We start from the raw sequence: 18365 nt of genomic DNA on the forward strand, positions 1-18365 counted from the left end.
ATTGAGCCTTGCCTTTGATTGAATAAAGAGTCTTTGATGACCTACTTAAGTCACAAGAAAGCCTAAGTTACATGAGTTTGAGTCACATGGTTGTGATGCCCTCTGACCCTGAAGAAGTGTATATATACTCTGAGGTTTTTTGCTTGGAGGCTCACTCATTGGAAAAGCGTTCCTATGATTTTGCTAGAGAGACTCTGGGTAGCCGTTAAGGAGCTACCCCCTCCCCTTTGAAAACCCAGATGCTGGTGCTTCTCTCTCTGGTAATTATGTATGTATTGCTATGGACAGACAATTAGAAGCCCTGTCTGCTGATTTGTGTTATTTTCTCTGTTCATATAATTTCTGCTTGTAATTTCTGTTTGTGTTTTCTCTGAAGTTCAGGGTGCTTTTTCCCCTGAACTAAGTGAATGATATATGTATGTTTAATTAGAGTGAGACTGTAAACCCCTTAAAGTTGCTTTCCTTAGAAAAGCTGATCACAGAACTTGTGCTAGCAGCCCTCTTGTGTACCAGTGTTATTGGCCTTACACAGCCACAGTAGCTACAAGTAACATAATTGTTATAATATATTATCTCCTTTTATCCTGGGAGGTAAGTACTATTAGTATTAGTTGAGGAAATTGAGGCAGTCAGATCAAATGACTTGGATCACAAAGTCAAAAGCCAAAAAAAAAAAAATTCAAAGAAGCCAAAAACTTATTCCCCAGTCACCAAGCTGGTAAGTTATCTGAGATTAGATTTGAATCTTGATGTCAGGTCTAGTACTCTATCCACAGAGCCACATAAACGTAACATATCATAGTAATAAGTACAAGTATTCAATTATATTGAATTATAAAAACAATTTCAAGAGAGAAAACACTAAGTCTGGGATGTGTTTGGGATGTACAGTTTGGGATGTGTACAGTTTGGTGTGGAACATAGGGTATGTGGGATGTTTAGCCTGAAAGAAGGAAGACAGTGGGAAACATTATAACTTCAAAGCATTTGAAGAATTGTCATGCAGAAGAAAAGACTTTTGCTTGGTCCCAAGCTACAGAAGTAGGAGCAACTGAGGGTTCTGATGGCAAGGGTAGGGAGAGTTATGAAACATAGAGTTAGTTTGATATAAAGAAAAACTTTCTGACAATTAGAGGTGTGCAAGAGGAGAATTGGGCTGCTTTGGGAGGTAGTGGGGTTCCTCTTTGCTGGAATTCTGCAAGCAGAGGCTGAGTGACCACTAGTTAAGGATGTTGTAGACGAAATTTCTATTCAGGTTAGACTGACCTTTAAGGTACTAACTAATGCTGAGATACTATATTTCCTTACCATGAGAATTAATGTAAATCTTTTTGAAAAATCTAATCTCCATTTACTTTTCAAAAACAAAACAAATTACTTTCCTAGAGTATTCAGCCAAAATGGAAAAATATAACATTTATTTTACTCTTTTGTCTGACTAAGCAATTCATTATGCTTTAAGGGTGCATTTTTATGTGAAAATACCATGGTCCCCAGTTTTGTGCCTCAGGTTCAATATCCACTATTTCCCAAATGATAATTAGTATCATTTCTTTGATCCCATCATTGCACTGAATGCACTGTATGTTAGAGAATCTGATATACTTACAACCCAACTGCTGGTAATAATAATAATAATAAATAAACATCTATTAGTGTGAATATATTTAAGTTGGTCTCTAACTTAAATTTGATATTCATATACTTTGGCAATTTGCCTCGGCCCCACCACTCCCGATTTGAGTTTTAGTTTGCCCAAATTCAGCACTAGTATCAGCTACTAAATTCCTGAAACTCAAAACAGGAAGTCATGTGGCCTTCTTTTGTACTCCTGTAATCTTTTAGGACTAAATTGGCTCCCTCTTCTGGTTAATAGTAGTATTTCTTACAGTGTAGTGCCTGTAAAACGTTTATATGAATTAGCTTGAATAAGTTTCATTACAACAATTTTATTATACATATTTAAATTATATATGTAAATTTACATTTCCTTATCATTAATACATGTTAAGTCTTGTTCAGGAAACTATTGACCTTAATTTCAAAGTTTTGAGTACTTAGAGCTAAAAGTGAGCTTATCAAAGCATGTTTAGGAAAAATGAAATCCTTAACCATTAATGCTTTCTAAACAGATTTTTCTCAACATTGCTCCCCTTTTGAAAATATACTAATCTTCTATAGCTAATAATGATCTTTTAAAATATTTTGGTAGACATGATTTAGTATAAAATGATCCTTGTGAGAGATTCTTAAAATGTTGTACTCTTTAAGGTTCAATGTTAAGTCGTTTGGTCAAATACTTTTACTCATTCCCACTAAATAGATTTTCCTTTTTTTTTAATTCTTCACGCAAATTTAAATAAATATTTTGAAAAGTTATAGTAATAGAAACTCACTGAAAAGCAAAATTACTTTATTAACCTTACTTTTTTTTTTAAATTAAAAGGGATGGCTTGTATGTGCCGAGGAAAATGCTTAATGCAACATTAATATAATTTGTGGAGAAATTAAATACAGAATATTTCCCCCATTTCTGGTGCATATTCTTCCTTAAGAATTTATTTCCTGAAAGAGAATGGTTGAATAAATCAGTAAAAATCTATTACAGGAACAATATACACAATGCATTTTGTAGTTAAAGGGAAAGGTAGTAACATACTCATTTTTCCCATTCCACAATATTCTGAGGATAAAATAAATTAGATATGGGATTCCAGATAGTAAGAATGTAAATTTTCCTCTTCTCATTACTTTTTTGGGAAAGTGGGGAGGGCAAGTTCCCGAATTATATAACTATGTCAGGATGTTCAATATATTTTCTAGCTGTCTAAATTTATCTGTTGGTACCTTGATTGGTTACATATTAACATGTGGATATAAGTCATAGATTGCCAGGGTAGAAGGGTAACATGCACTATGGTATTCAAAATAAATAGCTCTTATCTGATTAAAAGGATAGTGCCAAGAGGTACTATTAGAGAAAATCAAGCATAATTTAGGGGAATTAATTTTTGTCACATGTTAGTCAATCAACCGTAAGCATCTTATTAAGTAGCTACCATGTGCCAGGCACTGTGATAGGCACTGGGGATACAAATGTAAAAATGGCTGTCTATGCCTTTAAGAGAGCTTCCATTCTGCTAGGTGGCACAGTGGATAGAGTGTCAGGCCTGGAATCAGGAAGACTTAGCTTCCTGAGTTCTATCTAGCATCAGACACTTACTAGATGTGATCCCAGGCAAGTCACTTAACCTTGTTTGCCTCAGTTTCCTCATCTATAATAAGCTGGAAAGGAAAATGGCAAGCCCAGCAGTATCTGTGGGGGGGTCATGAAGAATTGCACATGGCTGAAAAACAACTGAACACATTCTACTATTTGGATTAAGCATGTTCAAAAATGAGGAATTTTGACAAAATAAATAAGCAACTTGGAGACTTAAGGCCTTGAAGGAGGTTTGCCCTTGAACTGAGCTTTGAGGGAAGCTAAAGGATCCAAATGAGGAGGTGAGGAGGCTAGCCATGGGGTATGGCCTGTGCAAAGCACAGAGGTAGGAGATAAAATGTCTAGTATGGAGACTGGCAAGGTACACTAGTTTGGCTAGGATATAAAGTGAGTGTATTAGAGTGAATAATGTGTAATCTCTTTGGAAAGGTAGGTCTAGTGTCAGGTTGTGAAAGATTGTAATGCTAACAGAAGAGTTTGGTATTTAGCCTAGAGGCAGTGGGTCTATACAAACTATTTGGATATATTAAGTTTTTTAGATTAGAAATAGTGTTAGAAGACATCAATAAGAACCATAAATCTAAGTAACCTGAAATCAAATAATCCAAATAATTTAGTACCCCATGGAGAAAACAAAAAAAAAGATTCCCTTGCCCCAAATCCTTATGATATGATGTGACAAATCTACCAGCAACATATATATTTTTCTCCAGCCATCCATCCTAAGTCCTCTTATTGAAATTAACACACAATATCCTTCTGAGCATAAATTATCATGTCTATAGTGCCTTCTGATTTACAAAGCACTTTACATGCATTATCACATTTGTTTCCTCGTGAGGAATATGGTGCAAAATTTAATTTACCGAGGAAAGGAATTTGAAAGCCAAGCGAGTTGAATGATTTGTTTGAGGGTATACAGCTAGTAGATAGTACAGCCAGAATTTGATCCAGCTCTTCTGATTCCAAAATACAGTACTTTCTTAGTAAGGGACCCTTTTGTATAATTCCCAGCTAAGTGACAGCCTTCCAGAACTCTCCCACATGTTCTTGACCTAAAACTCCTAGAAATATATGAAAAAAACAAGTTATTATTCTGGATTTTGGAATTTGACAAATTCAACAAGACTTAAGTATTGTAAAAAGTTTCTTTCTTTGGACTGGATGCTACCTGCTTATGAAAGCAGTTTAATATGAATATTGCAAGCCTCTGAGTTACTTTGGAAGGAACTTTTAAAATGAATTTTGTATTATTGCCTTCAAAAAATGAAATAACTTTTAAATATTGTGCTCTTTCAGTTCAGTCAGCCTGAGTTACTTCTGCACTTAGACTCTGTCCTTGGCCTCTTTTTTCTTCTCCATCTAAATTATTTCACTTGGTGATCTCAGCAGCTCTCATTGATTAAATTATCATCTCTAAGCTAATGATTCCCAGATCTATTTATCAAGTCCTAACATCTCTTTTTCCTCACTTTCATTTTCATATTTCCATTTACCTATTGGATGTCTTGAAATGGATGTCCCATAGACATCTTAAACTCATCATGTTCAAACTGAGATCATTCGCTTTCATCCCAAACCCTCCTCTTTTCCTAATTTTCCTATTACTCTGCTCAAACACCTCCCAATTCACGTTAGGCTCCCAATCTAGGTGTCATCTTCAGCTCCTTCTCTTACCACTCCACATCAAATCTGTTGCCAGTCCTGTTGATTCTGCCTCTGAAACATCTCTCTTATATACCCCACCCCCTCTCTCTTCCGATTCTGTTACCACCTGCTGCAGGCCTTTCTCACCTCACACCTAAACTAGATATGTGCCTGTTGTTGGTCTTCCAGCTTCAAGTCTCTCCCTATTCTAATCCATTCTTTGCTCAGCCGCCAAATTTTCCTAAAGCATCAGACTAACCATGTCATCCTATGCCACCTCAATAAATTCCAGTGGTTCACTATTATAACTCCAGCATCAAATAAATGTAACAGTGATTACTGCTGCTCACTGCCTGAAGGCCAAGTGTGTTATATTTCACCCCAATCCAGAGTTCTCCAGTACCCTGAAGAGAAGTTAGGGTATCTGGGTTCTCTGCTATTGGCTCCAGGCCCCAGTGATCATGTTCCTCAAATTGAGAGGAGATCCTCTATACCCCAGTTTAATTTAACCATTTAATAGTTGGATTGGCTTTTAAAAACAAAGGTATAATGTTAAATAAATACACATATATTATGCATTCATATAAATAACCATATACACACATGTATATATTGACCATTATATATACACATAGGCATAGATGTGTATTTATACATACGTACATACTCCTTAACAACATTAGGGCATTATCCTACCACCACCTCAAATTCTGAGGAGGGGAAGGGGAATACAGCTTAGCTCAGAGCCTATATAGTACATATCCGAGTTCTGTGCCAAAGCCCCACCTGGGATGGAGTCCCAGGCACTCTGGCTTCTCAGGGCTTCCCTGATGGGCTGGCTGAGCTGCACATCTAGCCTGAAATCATGCCTTGAAGGTCACCATAGCTTGAAACTCCTGGGCTCAGTGGAGATTCCACCACTACACCTAGACCCAGAAACAAAACAAACCAAACCCCTAGTCTGATTCTCAGTACCACAGAGTGAAAGCTGGGAGGAGGGGAAGTTCCCCAAACTATTTCAGTTCCTGGTGCTTGTATTGTAAGTGTACTTTGACCTTTACTTTCTCTGGATGCAGCAGGAAAGAGAGCTAGAGTCCTATATGGCAGTTTTAAAAGTTGCAGTGTATTCTGTCTATGTAGCCAGTTGGAAGAGGCTATTCTCACCTACATGGTAGGGGAATGGAGAGAATTCTTTTCCCAGAAGCTGGTCCCCTCACCTCAGGTGATCCAGCCTATCCAACACTCTATTACATATAAAATTTCTCTTTGTCTTTTTAAAACCATTCATAACCTCCATATGTATTCCAGGATCCAGTAACACTGGCCTCCTTTGGTTCCTAAGAGAAAACATGTCCATCTCCCAACTTGGTGCATTTTCATTGACTGTCCTCCATAATTAGAATTTTCTTGCTCCTTACCTCTGCCTCCCACCTTCCAAGAAAAGTCTTTCCTGATTCTCCTTAATACTAGTACATCTCCCTCTGTTGATTATTTCCAATTTATCATGTTATATTTTGTTTGTGCATGTCTCTCCCATTAGACGTAAAGCTTCTCAAGAGCAGGGACTGTCTTTTGCCTTTCTTTGTATCCCCAGTGCTTAGCACAGTGCCTGGCACTGTGAGCATTCATAAATGTTTATTGACCTACTAACTTCAAGCAAGGAAGAACAGGAGGACAGTCCTCAAAAAAGAAAAAACTTTATTGATAAATTGAAAATAAAACTATTTCGAAAAAACCAATTACGATTAAGTAATGTGCTGGGCACTGTGTTAAGGTTTCAAAAATAATGAAACAAATGTGTTTCTTTTTAAAATAACTAATTTTAACTTTGATAAATTCTGAATCAAAGCTTACAACTACATAATTCTTAATAGTGTTTTTGCATAAATGCATTTCCAGCAAACTTAAAAATAACACATCTCTACCTGCCAGTATATTCTAATAGACCGTAATACACTCAGTGCTATCTGTTGCATATATAATGAGGCAGTTCCTTTCTTCAGGTAAAATTAAATATGTTATCTTGCTAAGCAGAAGTATAGAAAATCATGGATGCTTTGTGACAATAGGAGAAGTCAACTTACTGTGGGGGAAATGACTTTAAATACATATGAACAAAACAAATAATATTGAGTGCATGGGGAGATGATAATTTGTAATATTTAAAGCAGTTAAATAACAGATAGGGGGAAGAAATTTACTCAGCAGAGGTCAGAAAAGTAAAATACGAAATTACTGAATTAAATTAGGATTTAAATCATAGACATAATATCAGAACTGGAAGGACTCTTAAGAGATCATCCAGTTCTCATTTTTACTGATGAGGAAACTGTCTCAGGGAGGTTAAGTAACTTGCCTAATCTCACAAAGTGAATTAGTGGCACAGTCAGGACTCAAAACTAGGTCTTCAGACCTTCATACTCTCCTGTATCTTCTGTTTTTCTGGTAAGGGGCCAGCTGTGACTGCTATATATAATTTAAATCATCATTCTGCTTGTTGTATGATATTGTAATTTGCAAAACACCATCTTGTACTTCATCTTATTTGATATGTGATCTTACTGATATAAAGTAAGGAGGGAATACTGTTAAAAGAGTACCTCTGCTTCCCTTTTCTTCTTCCTTCCCCAGATAAGTTTTGGCCAGATACCAGCAAAACACTGACACTGAAATTCCGGGTCATGAAGTAGTTTCCTTACAGAACCCCAGTTTGGACATTTACATATAAACTATTAAAACACTAGGTGGTGTACTAGAGGAGAATTTCTGGTCTGCATTTTAAAGATTTCTACGATTTTGCAATAGTATTCTAAGAAAACAATACTAAAGTATCTGACACAAAGTGAATGTAAATAGAATAACCAAATTCAAACCATACAATAAGAGTAATATCTTTACTTAAAAATGAACATTATATAATTGGAAAAAAATAATGGGGTCATCAACTTAGCACTTTTTACCATTTTGTAAATTATTATAGTAATTTCTAATCAGTATCATAACATTAGATTTAATCTCAAATCCATGGGCTCTCTTTTAAGAATTATACTTGGCCGGGGCAGGGGGGGGCAGGGTAAGCTTCCTAATGACTGGATCTATGTAAAATTTCTAACTGCCCCTATCATATAGTAGGAACTTAGTGTTTGAATACATAAGTAACGATTAGAACGGTCTAAAACCAAAAGGTAACTTCCTGCTTTTCAAGGCAGCCCATATCACAGGAGCCTTCAAATGAAGGCTGGCTGACCATTTGCCAGGAATGTTTTAGATTAGGTCTGACATAATTTGAACTAGATGGCTTCTGAGGACCCTTCTAACTCGGAGTCTATGATTCATGACAATTTGACATTTTGGCAATAGAATGATTGAAAACATTTAATACCAGCACCCCACTAATCATAAAGTTAGGGGTGCATTATTTGTATGATGCTATGTATGCCATGAAGTGAAAATAATAAGTATTTTTCAATTTTATACACACTATATGTGATGAATAATGCTTATTGTTCAAACCATGATATGCAGTTAATGGAAAACTCATAGTGCTTTTGTAGTGACAGAGAGAGAGAATAGATAGGGCAGATCCTGCAATGGGCACGAATTGTGAATAGGAGAGTGGACAGATTGCCTTTGTGAATTGAAAAATTATTTTGATGACCCAAGATTCTCCCTGAAACAAAGGCCAGTTTTAAAAAAAAAAATACCAACTTTCTTCTAGCATTTGTATGGCTATAAATCGAGAACATTTAGTCTCTAATAACTGAAATGGAGGACAAAATCAAGGGCAATGGAGAAGTATGTGATAGCTGTGAGCAGGCTGCCATTAACAAATGAGTTATAGACAAGCAATATTAAAGATATTATCATTGATAACTGAAAGGAAGATGGGCTAGTCATGTGGCAAGAGGGAGAAATAACTGATAGACACCTTGTGGTTCAATCATATCCTCACCACATCAAGGAGAAAGTGAAGAAGGCCCTCCAGGGTAATAAAGTGGACCCCCTGTGGTGAACTTAGAGTAGGACATGGTCAAGAGTCACATAAGAGGGACAGTCTGGACTGGGTTGCAATCTACAATAGTTGGAAAGCATACCTATATCATGAGATTAAAGATCCATTTGAGTACCCCAATGTGAAAATCTAAGTTGGCATTTTATGTATCGGAAGTAATGACTGTATAACTGTTAAATTACCCAACAAGCTGAATTAACTAGTTTACTTGCTAAAGTTCAAGAGATAATAAGAAGTAACATAAAGATCCTCCAAGCAGATTTAAAATGATGGCATTCTGAAATTAAGTCAAAATATATGATGTTTGTATGTGACTTAAAACTTGTAAAAGACCTAGTAGTAAGACCTTAATGGGAAGAATATTTGTAAACCAGTTTATCTTATTTGTGAGGTTACAATCCTTTTTTTCATGTTGTAAATCTTATGTAGAAAATGTAATTTATGGATATTAATTATATAAGTACATATACACTATAAATCGAACAGCTTTAGGTTTAGGTGCAGGTATTTTTATTTTAAGTTTAGTTTTGTAAAAGCAACTAGAAAACAAGTATTTTAATTTCATTTCTATCTCTAGTACCACCTTTCAAGTCATTGTTATTAATTTAGTGATACATCTAAGTTTATTACAGGTGATCAGTAATTTAAATAGCTCTAAAAAAAGTGAACTAAAAGTTAGATAAGTTTTCAAATTAATTTAAGCTTCAGCTTTCACTGAGACATTTTTTTTTCAGAACGAAATTGTAAAGTAAAATGTATTAGCATTTTAATTGCCCCTAGAGAATAAGAGCATGGTCAGGCTTTTCAGTCCATTTAAGACTATCAGTAGGACTTTTAATTCCCCCCTTACCCCCCCCACTATCAGTGAAGAATTTAGACCTATCCATCTATGATAGACATTTCTTTGGGTTACTCTGATGACCACGTATGTGAAGGAAGGTGGTCAAAATTAGGCATTGTGTTTGTCATTAGGGAAGAGAAAAGCTGCCCCTAATACAAGTGATAGAACTAACTGAACTAATCAACAGTCCTCCGTAGGGCCCTTATGTAGGAACTTTAAAAACAAGTCATCACCCCCAACTTGTCTTAACTTGTATTGGTGAGTGTTTTCATAGTTTGTGTTATGATATCTTGATACAGGACTTAAATAGTTGTTCTTCCTAGATTTTTCACTTTTCAGAACCTTTCCATAAAGCTCTCTCCTGTGAATACTCAATGAATATTGACTAGGCACATTATCTAATAAAGATCAGCTCAATCTCAGGATTTTTAGACTGCATTTCTAATTCACCTGTTAATTGATTTGTCAAGATCCCTGTTTACTTTTGACAAAATATTACATATATTACTATTTAAATCAAAACAGGCATACACACATGCAAATAATGTAACCTGTTTATAATTTTACCAAATTTATTAAAATGGAATAAAACATATCAAAGTTTAAATTCAATTCAAATTCAGCTCAATTTTAAATTAATTCACTGAACAACTGTACTGCTTTTGAAGTAAAGGCTTTCCTCCCTTTGAACAAATAAACTGAAGAGCATTGTAACAAGTATCACTCAAGGAAACAGGATGAGAAAAAGGGAGGAAGGATCGTTCAAGTTAAGGGAGTTACTTCATTTGTTACAGTTAAAGAACTGGAAACAAGGTACAGCCTTAAAATGAAATCTGAAGAGTAATCCAATTAACTAACAACAGTTAAAATCCTCTGGTCTCGTACGGGTTCTTTCTCGGGGTTAACTTCAGAAAGGGAGTTTAAAACCTGTTGCATCACAGACACATTGTCTTGCAGACAATAGCAACATAAAATTGAAGCAGCACCTCACTGCCGGTTCCGAGGCAGCTGCAGTTTCTCCTCTGGGGAAGTATCTCCCCCCACCCCTAACCCCACCCCCGCCCAGGACACAACAGCTCCATCTAGTCCTGAGAGGGGTGTATAAATGTAACACACAAAATACCTTATGCACATGGAGCTAACTTATGTCCAGTTACGTCCAGGTGGGAGAAAAGGAGATAGGCATCTGAATATTTTCTTACTTCCCCGGTATAGCACTGCCCACAAGCCCATTTCCCCAGTAGTGAAAAGAAACAAAACAAAACCCCCAACATTTGAGAAGAATGGCAGACAACGGGAGAGACCGGTGGATTTCCAGAGGCAAAAAATGCCAAGAATATTTCAGTATTCATCGCTGGAGCTTCCTTCACCTGGTGTTATGTCCTATTATTCCACCAAAGCAAAAGGTGTGCATATATACATATATGCATATGGATGCATAAAGTCAGCTCTGTCAAAGGTAAAGGATGGCACATCCACCTGGTCGCGAGGACAGCGCCTGAAAATCCGATCGAATCGCGGGAGTCCAAACGTGGCCACCCACGAGCAGCGTTCCCTAAACCTGGGCAGAAGCCGGGGCACACAAACCATCCTCTTCAGCCTTCGGTTGTCCCGGGCCTTAAGTCCCTCCCGGGAAAAGTGTGAGTGTGTGGGGGTGTGGTTGGAAGGGAAGCCACCCCAAAACCTTCCTTTGGTCTCCCTCGCGGGAAGCCCGACGACGCCCGAAGCTGAGGTCTTCTCATTTTCCCCTAGGAAAAGAAAGACAAGAACGAGAGCGAAAGTAGCCGGCCCGCTCCTAGGCCGTCGAAAATACACCTCGGCAGCAGCTACAATAAAGGGCAAAATCCACACCCCACCCAGAGCAGCAGCAGCAGTAGGAGCAGCGGCGGCGGCGGCGGCGGGAGAAGGAGGAGAAGGAAGAGGAGGGAGCGAGGTAGAGGCTGAAGAGAGGAGGAGGAGGAGCAGTCGTCGTAGCCGCCGCCGCTGGAGGGGAGCCTGTTCCTGCCGCCGCCGAAGCCGCCGGCCCCGGCTACAGCTGCGCTCGGCTGAGGAGCTGTGCCGCGGCGGCGGCGGCACGAGCAGCGACGAGGGATACTGGCAGCGGACAGGGGGACTGGAGTAGTAGTAGTAGGCAGCGCGGCGGCAGCGGGCTGGCGGGCGGGCGGCGGCAGTGGCGGAAGTGGAGTGGGGGAGAGGTGGAGGTTGTTGGTGTTGGCGCCGGTGGAGGGAGTCATTCCTGCAGCTGCACTTCCGGTCGGCATTTTAGTTCTGTGAGGGAGAGACCGAGCGAGAGACACACACACACACACACAGGGCTCCTTTCCACCCCCCGCCCTCCCCCCCCCCTCCCTCCTTCGGTACCGACTCGCCCGACCCGCCAAGCGCAGGCAGAGACGCCCCCACCGAGAGGAGGATTGGTTCCCGGGCCGGTTGCGATGCCCCCTCGGTAGCTGGGGCCCCCGTTCGGGTGTTTGTAAGTTTTCTATGTGGGAGAAGGAGGAGGAGGAGGAAGAAGAAGCAGCGATTTGTCTTCTCGGGCTGGTCTCCCCCTGGCTCTACATGTTCACTGCACTAAGGAGGAGACGGAAGAGGAGCCTCAGTCGCCCCCCCTCCCGGCCCGGATTATAGGCTCACCACAGCCGCCTCGGCCTCGGCCTCCCCACGGATTCAAACGCCGATTCGCCCAGGTAAATTCCTTCCTTCTCTTTCTTTCGGCGGCGGCGGCGGCGGCGGGGCCAGGTCCCGGGCTCCTCTCCTCCCCCTCCCGCTCCCGTCCCCGGCAGCCCCGGGTCTCCTCGGCGGAGCGACTGTGGAGTTGTCCTCCCCGGGAGCAGGCGCCTCGACCGGCGGCGGTTTTTAGAATCTCTCCCCGCCGACTTTGGAGGAGGAGATTTGGTTCCTGCCGGGCGGCCGGGGAGGCGTAGGCCCGGCGGAGAGCGCAGGCCGCGGGCCAGCGGAATCTACTTGAGCTCGGGGATTAGGAGAGGCTCCGGTCAGAGCGGAGCGATCGCTTCTCAGTGACAGGCCTCAGCCGAGAGAGAAGCGGTAGTAAGACCGAGGAGGCGGAAACAATACAACTAACAGCAAGTGTGCCCTGATCTGCTCTGTATTTACAACTTTCCCGGTGCGAGAAGTGGGAAAGGTCTCAGTGAAACAAACAACCCCCCCTTCTTCCCCCCCAGTGACCCTGGGAAGGGAGGAAGTAGTTTCAGTTAGAGTGAGACAAATGTTAAATACCCAGAAACGATTCTAGTAGTAATTATTTTCCTTTTTTAAACTTGTTTGGGCATGCAAAAGTTAATAGAGACTCGTTTCCCCCTTCTAAAGGCATTAAATCGTCACTTACGAATGCGATACAGAAAACCAAAGTGACATAAACAGTTAATATACTCCTTAAAGAGTTGAACACTTGAAAGATAAGTGGAAAGTTGTTGACAGGTATACCCTGTCACTACGTATTGTAGGAATAATTTAAGAGTTTGAAAGAGCGTTTTATAAATGGAATACTTTATTACTTTGGGGTACTTCTTTACCTGAAGTAGAGGGGCGAAAAAAGAGCTGATAGATATGGTGGGACATGTGATTATTATTAAGAGGTGGAGATAAAAGAGAAGAATTTAAAAGGATAGAAATCAAGTTATGTTTAACATCCCTGAGGTAAAGAATGTAAAAGGTGCTATCCTTTCATGTCAGGGTAGATCTTTTTGAGGTCTCAGGATTGTCATTGGCTGTTTGTGCCCATGATGTTTGACTGTGTAATGAGAGAGGTGTCATTTTAATAGGTCAATGTATCCGTAAATGGCTCGAGAAAGAGTATCAGTTCTTAAACAAATTCTAGTGTTTTTGTGTAAGTGAATTGTTAAGTAGTAGTGTGTGATTGAACTGGAAATGCAAGTTTTAAAATTTAAATTAAAGAAACTTTATTCATAGAAATTGCATAGAAATCAATGCTTACCTGGATTATACTGTTTGATACTTTGTTTCATATCTATTTTAAAAAATGTTCAAGTCGTTAAGAAGCAACATTGCTCACATTTCCCTTAAGTTTGTTAGTTGGTGTTACACTGGTTCAAAAAGATTTTTTGTAGCCTTATTAAATTACTATTGTCATTGTCCAATAAGTAACTTTTCTGGAGGTTATTTTTTGAGTTTAGGGTCTCGCTTGCTTTGAACTCTACTATATGTCTGTAAACGTTCAGAATAAATGTTAAAAAGGGTCAAGTTAATATAGCTGTCACGTAGAAGGCGTGTTTTTAATGCTGTAAATCCGTGTAGTAGTCAGTAGCGTGTCCGTGATTTGTATTGGTCAGGGAGCAGTTTGAATTTTAAAAAGCCTGAAGCTCCTGCTGAGCCCCAATCCCGGCCTCCCTCCCTCCCACTAATCTCCCATTCCTGTCTTTGTGCTGCCTGCTCCTGTTAGACACTGTTTGCAACAGGGCCTCAGGCCTGCTTGGGGTGGGGGTTGGGGTGGGGGGTAGGGGAGGAGCAGGAGAAGGGGAGGGAGCAACATTTCACATTCTGAGAGAGCAGCTCTTTAAAACACACACACACACACACCACACACCACACACACTCACACCCACCACACACACACAGACCACACACACATATCAAACCAACTATTGTATAAATTACAAAATGAACCATATATGCTCCTATGATTGTCCTTTATTACTCTAATTGAACAGCTGTTTCACTTTGGATCTGAGACTTCTCTACTTTACAGCAAAGGACTGTGGAAAAAAAAATAGTTGTACTTGGTTAGTTTTTCATCATCAGAAAGCGACATACCATCCCTACTATTTATTTTACAGTGGTTTACAGAAGTTTTCTCGTGGATTAAAAAAAGTTTAAAATTGCAGTGTTAGATGTTCAATATATATATTTTCTTTCTGACCACTTTGTTTTTCCCATTTTAGGAATTCATTTTGATTTTCTGTATGTAATTTGGAGCTATAAGCACAATCATGGATTCGTTGTTGACTTGTCCCTGAAATATTGTGAAAAATTTTTTTTTTTTGCATATTAAGTGGGTAATTAAACTTCTCTTTTTCAGGTTCTTTTCCCCTGAATTTGAAAACAGTTTTTAAAATGGACTTTTTCCCCCAGAGCTTTTGAATATACTGTTCATACCTCTTCCCCCAACCCCCATCTGTTAGGAAACTAACCTTCAACTAATCATTTAACTGCATAACTATTTAGATGTAAACAAAGACAAGGCTGTATTCTCCAAATTTTTTGAGATCCTCTGAGAAAAAGATAACATGGGCAGTTCCTGTCTTCTACACCTCCATTGTATATTGGGAAAGTGGCCAACTCCAGAAAAGTTTCTCCTTACACTAAAAATCTCAAATTTATTTAATAGAGTTAGGTTGAGGGGTTTTTTTTATTGTTTGTTGTTGTTTTGTTTTTGCTATTGAGTATTCATATTAATCAATTTATGATAACTCTTAAAACCAGATTATGGAATCAGGGAATACTTCAACTTAGGGTTAAAACTTAAGTAGTTAATCATTTTCAATATCTGAGTTATTTAGGTATGGTATGACATTTTTGGGTTTTGTGCCTTGGCAAAATTTGTAACAGTAAAAAAGTTAAGAGAACTTTTGATTATATGGTAAATATGTTAAGGAACATCTCAAGTTGGAAATTAAATACGAATTTCATTAAAGAATGTACAATTTTATTTGTTCTTTTAGAACTGGAAAGTGAAAGCTTTAAAATCCCTGTCATAGCTCAGTCCTTTGCCATCTACTCTTGGAAGCCTATCTTGATACTCTTGGTTTTAAGTGCAGTTATCAGATATAGCCATTACTGCCTTATCTAAAGAGGAAGACTGTTGTATTCCTCCCTCATCAACACTCCCAGATTGTAAGCTCTTGAGGGCAGGACTGATTTTCAGCATCCCTAACACATAATAGTCATTTTTCTTTGTTGGATTGGATAGAGTTCAGTAGAACTATTTTGGATATTGTCTTTCCTAAGTAATTAGTTTTCAAAAGAAAATGTGGTATACTATTCTAAAATGGAAATTTTCTTACCTTGGAGCAAAGAAAAGCAAACACACAACCAAAACCCAATCCAATTAATAATACCAATCCATTTAATCTCCTTTATTCTAGGGCTTTTAGGTTTCCCTAAAGAAACTCATATTTGACACTGTTTCCTCATGAAGTTTAGAGAAACATTTAATTTAAACTGGTATTGAGTTTGATACACTCTTTCATATATTTTTCCCTAGGAATATTTTGTAAAAACATAAATAGATTGGTATATGAAAGCTACAAATTTGAATCTGATATTACTTTACCCTTTTTTGATGTTACCTAAAAGGAAAAACTATTCTTCATGTAATCCATAAAATTACTTACATGAGATTTCATTTACATGACTTGATTGAAAGATCTATCAAAAACAGGAATTCTTCCTGGAAACACTTTTAAATGTAATTTCTGAAAACTTAACACCGAGTTGAATGAGGTAAATATTTGGAACCACAGCCCATGTGAAAAAGTTTTAAGTCCAGCATTACCTTTAAATAAAAAATAGGATAATGCAAATATTAAATTGTCTTTAAATATAGAAATAAGGTAAAAGTAAATATTAAATTGCTCTTAACTTTGTTCACTGCACTCAGATTTGCAATAAACTTGGGAGAATGATGTGAACACTAAAAATTATTACAAAAGTGTCCAAGCATAAGCTAAGAATAAAGATTTAATCATAACTAAGGATTTCATCTTGGTACCCTGTATTATAACCTTTGGTAAACCATTTTCTTGTGCATTCTTTAAGAATCAAAATGAGGAATTTTTTTTTCTATAGTTTACTATATAGATTGTCATTTGTAAAAATTCTTTAGGTTTTAAAAAGGCTTTTCCCAGGATAACTAGAAAGCTTTTTATAGGTATTCTCATTATATCTCTGTGACAAAAATGATCAGCATTATTTACACATTTGGATGAGAAATGGACATTCACAGAGGCCTGGGGACTTGCCCAAATACATGCAATGACTCAATGGGAGAATAAGCAATTGTTAGCCCCCAGACTGTGATGCTATAAGAAAGGTCTGAGCTCAGGATAGGAATTCCGGAATCCTGACACTGACTCCCCTATCCATGGATTAACTATAATCTTACTGTTCTTTGTGATTTTTCCAATCTGTTACCAAAAAAAAAAAAAGGGATGGAACACATCTTGAAAGGATGTTCACAATATAAAAACTCTGTTTCTGTCTCCTAAGTCATGATTTGAGAGGTATTTTGGTAGGTTGATTTAAATATGTCGATCTTATAGAAGATAAAGGAAATAGCTACTTTAAAGGAAGCATTCCTTTCTCCTGAAATTTTTGTGTAATGATTGTATTTTTTAAGTTGTCAGCATGGAACTTAGTGTTTCTAGTCTTTACAGTTGAATCAAAAAAGCTTTTGGATGATGTTTTCATCTTAGATTAGGATTATATTTTTAACCATGTTTTTATGTAGTCAGAATTTTTTCCCAGAAACTGAAAGGACAAAAGTCATAGTTGCCTTTAATTCATAACTTGAATATTGATATGTTGGGGACCAGTTGAAGTAAATTTAAAGTCATTTTTTGGTTTGGTGGTTTTAGATATTGCTTGTATTTTCCAAATTTTAAACTATTGAAGGAATTAGCTATTTCTGATAAAGTTTTATAGAGTAACATTAAAAGTAAAAGAAAGTGGAAGAATTTATAATTATCATTTTCTTAGTAAATTGATGTGTGTAGTTGTATTAAAAAGGAAATTGTGTATGGGGCAATTAAATTGAACTGAAGCAAATCAGATAGGTACTTTGAATAATTATCAATATTTCTGACACTAATTTGGTTATAAAACATTGAGTTTTAAACTTGGACTTGCAAAATATGTGATTGCTTTACTTTTCCCAAACGGTATACTTATTAGAAATTGTTTTTGTTATTGTTGAGTTGTTTCATTCTGTCCAACTCTTTTGTGACTCCATTTGGGGTTTTTTCTGCAAAGATATTGGAGTAGTTTGCCATTTCCTTCTCTAGCTCATTTTACAAATGAAGAAACTGAGGCAAACAGGGTTAAGTGAGTTGCCCAGGGTTACATACCTAGTAAGGGTCTGAGGCCAGATTATCAAAATAAATTGCAACTAATAGAGTAGATTTGGACTTCCTTATGTGAAAGGGAGAAACCAAACTTCATTAAACTTTGTTTTATTTATATTTGCATTTGTATGACAGCATAGAATCATCACAGAATGTTAGAACTAGAAGGGATTTTAAGGATTGTTGTCTTGTCTACCTCTTCATTTTACAGATGAAGAAACTGTGGCCCAGAGAAGTTAAGTGAATTGCCCCAAGTCAGTACAGTTAAGATATATGACTGTAAATAACAGTTTAAAAAGCAAACACCAAACTTAAACTTAAAACTAAAAGCTGTCCTCTTGAAAGGAGTCACCTTGAGAGGCAAAAGACTTTTCTCAGTTAATACTGTCATTACCCTTTTGGAATTGGGTTTAGAAGCTGTGTAACATTCTTTTGATTATCTTTAATGATGGCGAATCCCCAAGTTATTCAGAGCCAGTTCTAGTATGGTTACTTAAAAGAAAATGATTCACTACTTTATAGTTATGCCTCATAAATAAGAGC

The 18365-nt window shown here is 37.9% G+C and overlaps 1 protein-coding gene across 2 annotated transcripts in view; it reads left to right on the top strand.

Moving 5' to 3' along the window:
- Nucleotides 1-11948: 11948 nt before the first annotated feature.
- The window catches only part of NIPBL (NIPBL cohesin loading factor), a 275411-nt gene continuing 268994 nt past the window's right edge, over nucleotides 11949-18365 (top strand). For both annotated transcript variants that reach the window (XM_036758735.1, XM_036758741.1), the window contains exon 1: nucleotides 11949-12410. The gene's annotated coding sequence lies outside the window, so the exon portion shown is untranslated. The remainder of the gene's footprint in view (nucleotides 12411-18365) is intronic.

The sequence above is a fragment of the Trichosurus vulpecula genome, chromosome 1 (assembly GCF_011100635.1).
Source record: "Trichosurus vulpecula isolate mTriVul1 chromosome 1, mTriVul1.pri, whole genome shotgun sequence".
Taxonomy (NCBI): Eukaryota; Metazoa; Chordata; class Mammalia; order Diprotodontia; family Phalangeridae; genus Trichosurus; species Trichosurus vulpecula.